We start from the raw sequence: 6,480 nt of genomic DNA on the forward strand, positions 1-6,480 counted from the left end.
AAATGAGTGTCTACGTTAACTGTTAATCTGTAGATTACAGGATTTTGTAATGCAAGCTCAGTGCTTATCAGGTAGTCTTACTTCGCCCTTAGGAAATTCCAAGTTAAAATGACCCCCAGATACATCAAGTAGGGAAACAGCCCAGCCGCTGCTGGCCAGGGCGACTAGTAGTGTTTTTTGTGAACAGTTGGAGCAGGATCTCTTGAGGTGGGAGTGTGCTTACCCCTCCTTTCATTTCTATGCTGAAGCTTTGTCACTGTTCCAAAAATGCCCTACTTCATTCACATTAGTCAGTTTGGTTGCTTTGAAAGCAGCTTTTAAGTGTGAATGTTTCAAAGAGAAATTGTCCAGCAAGTTACTACCAGATAACAGTACCTTCATTTGCTAGCTGAGTGTAAGGCTGTCACATCCTAAGACAGAGAACAGAGAAGTTTTGACGAAGAGGAGGCATGTGTTGGGAGTTTGGGGCTTCAGAAGTTCTAGGCAGTTGGCCGTTTGAGGATGCTGTGACTGAAGATTTGGAGCCACTGGATGGAAGATGGGACAGAGAAAGGGAACTGGAGTGATGTTGGAGATAAGTTCAGCCCGATCTCAGTTTTGCACAGGGCTGATTTTACAATGGCTGCAGTGTCACAGGAGGAGAACTTATTTTCTATAGCTTCTGTACCTGCTGATTCTGAAAATCTCCTGTGTGTTACAAGCAATTTCTGAAGTGTGGTGTACTGATAGGTCCAGCCTGAATAGCTAAAATGACATCTACTTCTAACTCCAAGAAAATAGAAAGAGGTAAAGTACCTGGCGAGGAGTGGTTCGAAAGGTAAATAATTATTGGACACATTTCCTGTGTTTTCCTGATTTCATATATTCTCTTCTGTTGTCCTCAAATTGTTCTCTTACCACCCACCACTCAGCTTTTCCTTTTAACTCTCCAAAATCAATATATATGATGATATTGGGACCTCTTAATGTTTGAGTACTCCGTCCTTGAAATCTTTTTAAAAATTTTAGAGAACATGCACATGTGTGCATGAGTGAGGGGGGAGGGGCAGAGAGGAGAAAGAATCTTAAGGAGCCTCCATGCCCAATGTGGGCTTGATCCTATGATCCTGGGAGCATGAATTCAAGGGTGAAATGCTTAACTGGCCGAGCTACCCAGGCACCCCAGTCCTTGATGTCTTTTATTCCTCTATTTTTAATCCCTTGGGAATCTCATCACATCTCATGGCTTTAAAAATAAACTATTAGCCTGAGAGTCTTAAGCTTATATATCCATTTCAGATTTCTTACCTTTATCTTCTGATTCAAGTATCCGACTTGGGTGTCTGTCTTCATTGTCTAGTAGACATGTCAAATGCAACACAAATTGCATTTCTTTTTTATTTCTTTTTATTTTTTATTTTTTAAAGTTTCTGTATTTCTGAGAGAGAGAGAGAGAGAGAGAGAGAGAGTGAGTGTGAGCATGAGCGGGGGGGTGGGGGGGGAATCAGAGACAGGGAGACACAGAATCCAAGGCAGGCTCCAGGCTCTGAGCTGTCAGCACAGAGCCTGATAACGGGGCTCAAACTCGTGAACTGCGAGATCATGACCTGAGCCGAAGTCGGACGCTCAACCGACTGAGCAACCCAGGCTCCCCCACAAATTGCGTTTCTAATTTTCCCCAATTGCCTTCCTCTTCTCAATAGATGGCAATTCCATATTTCTGGTTGCTCTGGCCAAAAATCATAGGAAATATACCTGTATCCTCTTTTTTTTCCTCATACTGCACATATAATCTGTCAAAATGTCATTGATATTGCCTTGAAAATGCATCCAGAGTTATACTGAGACAGTATAATCTGTTTTCTGTATTCCTGCAGTGGGCTTCTATCTGTTCTCCTGTTTTTCTTTCCTCCCCATTCTTAGCACCTCTTCCAGAAGGGTCAAAGCCCTTCTCTGCAGTGCAGTGCTCCCTAGGGCACTCAGAAGGAAACCTGACATTGCCCCCAAATTCTTACAATGGCCCCAAGACCCTGTGACAAGCCCTGCCTCACTCCCTCATCATCTCTCGTAACTCATTCTTCCCTCCTCCTTCTTCTCTATTTCCACTCTAGTCATATGGTTTCCCTGATGTTCCATGATCAGGATGGACATAATCTTATCTTAAGGTCTTCCTGCTGGCTTCTTCTTCTGCCTCCAGACATGCACATGGGTAATTCCCTCACCACCTTCTTGTTTTTGCTGAAGTTTCATCTTTTCAATGAAGCCTACTCTGTCTACTTTGAAGAAAGCTATAACTCTTCTCCCTGTCCTGACTCTACAAATCTCCTACCTAGCTTTGCTGTTTTCCCTAATATGTCCCACCCTCCAATATGATGTGCTGTTATATTATATACCATGTAATTTACCTTTTTATATATGTAAGTTTTGGAATTTGCCTCTTATCATTAGAATATAAGTGTCATAAGGATACAGAAGTTTTTGTTTCTTTCACTGATGCACCTAAAAATGAGACTGGCACATAGTAGATGCTCCATAAATATTTGTTGACTGATAAATTTATTATGTGGAGGTTAATTATGTAATACATATTTGAATGAAATAATCATACAATTTGTATGAAACTCATTGAATACTTTCTTTTGGAATTAGATGTGAGTAAAGAAAACAATGGCATATATTAGTTTTTCAATGGGAAACTTTAAAACGACAATGATATTCTGCCTTCAGTGAGTGTTTAAACTTGAACTATGGTTGGACTTCTTCCCCCTTTAATGATGGACTAGGTACTTTGAAACAACACTCTTGTTGACATTGACTGAAAAAGCTTGACAAAATATTTTAAAATCTTTTAAGAAGCACCCAATAAGTGACAAAATAGTAAAGAATTACCTTGCCCAGACCTGTGAGAAGACAGAAATGCAGAACACAAGCCTGGCATTTGGGATCACTTTTGCTTTGTGGGAAACATTTGCCAACCCTGCACAGGTAGCTGAGAGTCTGAGCACTGCTTGTGATAGCCTCAGATGCAAGGGGGGCCAAAACTAGAATTCAATGATACCAAGAGTGAGGGGAACATGGGAACACTGATTGTGGATATGGCACCAAAAGGCTGCACCCTAGGAGTGAGAGTGAACCAGACCAAAAAAAAAAAAAAAAAAAAAATCCCTTCTATGGATTCCAGGCAGGCTTCCAGTATCCATGGGCTCCCAAACTCCAAACCTTGAAGTTTGATCAAGTGCACTAGCAATCTAGGATCTACCTGAGCATCTAGCAGAAGCTAAGGAGTCTTCTCTTAGAGGAGGACAAAGGTCATCCTCAGCCTCAAATTGTTCCTGTAAGGTTGTTTTTCTTTTTTTCACAATACTGTTAAAGATAACAGAGAGAGACAAGAAGACATGAGTGAGAACCAGCATAAACATAACAGACACACCAGCAAAACGGATCCATGGGACATCTGGAGAGTGGAATTCCCAGAGGCAGACCAACATAAACCATCTTTATTATGCTTATGGAGATAAAACTCAGTCTTAAATATTTCATGAAGAAACTGGAAACTATAAAAAGTGATACTTCAAATTTTAAAGAGAGTGCAATAGAAATTCTAAAGTTGAAATATATAGTAATCAAACTGGAAGTGTTTTTTCCCCACGAATATCGCTAACAATGAAATCATCTTTATTGGTGAATAATGCAGTGTTGGTGAATATTTCCTTTTTGGTTTTGGTTTTGGTTTTGGTTTTAAGAGAGAGGGCACAAGTGAGTGAGGGGCAGAGAGAGAGGGAGAGAGAGAGAGAAAGAAAGAAAGAAAGAAAGAAAGAAAGAAAGAAAGAAAGAAAGAAAGAAAGCGGGGCTCACCCAAAGCGGGGCTTGACCTCAAGTGCTGGTGAATATTTCTCTTTTATTTTTAATTTTTCTGGTTATGCTGTTATCTAACTCTGAATTTTTCCTGATGTTTTTCTGGCTTATCAAGTTTAAGGTGAAAAATAAAGTAATTGTTAAGTATGATTATGTATTCATTCTCAACATTACATTTTCATTCTCAGTGGTCCTTTGTGACAATTTAGTGATAGTTATCTCGTTTAGGATACTTGGTGTTTTGTTTTTGGTGTTAGAACTGTTCTGTAGTTGTTCTTTTTATATGTAGACATAAGAAGATATTTATTTTTGCTTTTTGTTTATTTTTTTTTTATCACGGTATTTCCTGTGAGATAACCAAATTCAAACATCTATGACTCCCTACAAATAGCACTTTTGGAACAGGTTTTTCTTAACTCCTCTTACATTTTCTCCTTTGACAATTGGCTAACTTAGTCATCTGTGAGAATTTCAAAAATAACAGGATTTTAGAGAAAAGGAACGGAAGCCAGAATTTAAGCCCCTCACCCCTCATTTTAGAGAATCCTGTGGTTTTAGAGATGCTGAGCATTCCAGACTGGTCTAATTGTTGATATCAGACTCACAGCTGACTCCTGTCACTGATATCAGAAGGCTCAAGAAAGCAATTCTCTTGTCCTTTGAAGGCATTTGTTTAACTGTGGTATTGGTGATTACATTTTCAGAGAGTTTTATAACCCTGAGATTGCATATTTGAAAGACTGTACTAGAAGAAGACACACCAGATGGCATAAAGGGGAAAAAGCCAATGTAATCTAAAATGTGGTAATAAATGAATTTTATTTAATTAGTATGCTAATGATTAATAGGAAAGTCAATACAACTGACACCAAAGATATATTAGGCACGTATTATAATAAACACTCTGATTTGTGCTGCTATTGTCTGTCAGATTGACATATCCCTGCTTGTGTTTTATGTGACCCAAGAGTAAAGAAAGAAAAGTACCTATTGTCACCAGACGTACACTGAAAGGTTGCTTTATGTTTGAACAACTTCCATCTTACTCCCTAAGGAGCAGCAATTGTAGTAGCCAAGTGCCCTGAAGGGTTCGACACGACAGCAAGAGTTTCCGGCTATAGAGACAGTTATTGAGCCAGGTGAGTGGCACCTTTGCGGTTGTAGGTGTTCTGTACGTTTGCAGATCAAATTCCCCATCTGTGACTGAGGCTTAAAGAGCAGTGTCATGCTCCCAGAAGGAAGGGATTTGAAACAAAATAAATCATAGTTTCAGGAGTCCAGATGAGTGGGCTGGGATTCAGATGAGGGTGCCTGCTCACGGTGGGAAGAAGAAGGAACCTGAGGGCAAATCAAGAAGGCAGAAGCACAGTCACACAGATGAGAAGAAGTTGTGAAGAACTTCACAGTCACACGGCACAGTCACACAGATGTGAAGAAGTTCCTTCACAACTGGGGCTTCTAAGAGGAGCTTTCACCAGGGGTCTCCAAGCTGGGAACATTCCTCCTGGGGACTGCGTATGTGATTCATTGGAGCAAAGAAGAGAAATACTAGCACTGCCGTTTATATTTGTTTCCATCTCAGTCTTTGAAAGAAATTACACTCTTATATATGTCTTATATAGGTAATATAGTACTGTAACATAACTTGTATGTAATTTACACGTAAATAAGGGTACATAAACACGGGTGCATGCTTAATAATCTTTGCTAGTGGGGTGTTATCATCTCATGCCTAGATACAGAGAGATTAGCTAATCCAGCTTTGTCCAGGTATATAGGGTTGGCTCAAAAATCCAATGGGGCTGCTCAGTCAGTGCTGAGAGGTGAGTAGAGCGAGGACTGGCAAACTCGGAGAAGGATGCACAGTTTTCTTGATTTAAGCCCTTCCTCCCTCCCTTCCTTCCTTTCTTCCTCCCCACTTCCTTCCTTCACTTCCTCCTTCCCTCTCTCTTTTTGCAAGTACTTGTTCTTGACAGGATCTAGTGCTTTACTCCTTTATTTTTCAATGAGGACTTTTAACAACTAGCAAAATATCATTTATAAACTTGATAGCATGATCTTTTATTCTTTTGGATTTTAGCAACTTATCAGACATACACAAATCTCTTCAGATGTCTTTTTTTTTCAGAACTGCATTTTAATCTTTTTTTGGATTAATTATTAGCACAAAACAAATAGTTAAATTACAATTGTCCTAAAAAACTCACAACGACCATTTTCCCAGTTTTATTGAGAAAAATTGGCATACATCACTGTGTATGTCAATTTAAGGCATACAGCATGGTGGTTTGATTTACATATATTGTGAAATGATTACCACAGAAGACTCAGCTAACACATCCATCTTCTCGTATAGATACAATAAAAATAAAAGAAAGAAAAAAAGAAAAAAAGTTTTTCTTGCGACAGAAACCCAGGATTTACTGTCTTAATAACTTTTCTATATATCATGCAGCAGTATTAACCATAGTCATCATACTGTACATTACATCCCTAATAGTTACTTATCCTAGAACTGGAAATTTGTACCTTTTGACCCACTTCCTCCAATTCCCCTTCTGCCTACCCTCCACCTCTGGTAACCACAAGGCTGATCTTTTTTATATGAGTTTGTTTGTTTGTTTTTTGTTTTTTAAGATTCCACAT

This window comes from Puma concolor, chromosome F2 (assembly GCF_028749965.1).
Source record: "Puma concolor isolate L17-30 chromosome F2, mPumCon1.1.hap2, whole genome shotgun sequence".
NCBI classification, from domain to species: Eukaryota; Metazoa; Chordata; class Mammalia; order Carnivora; family Felidae; genus Puma; species Puma concolor.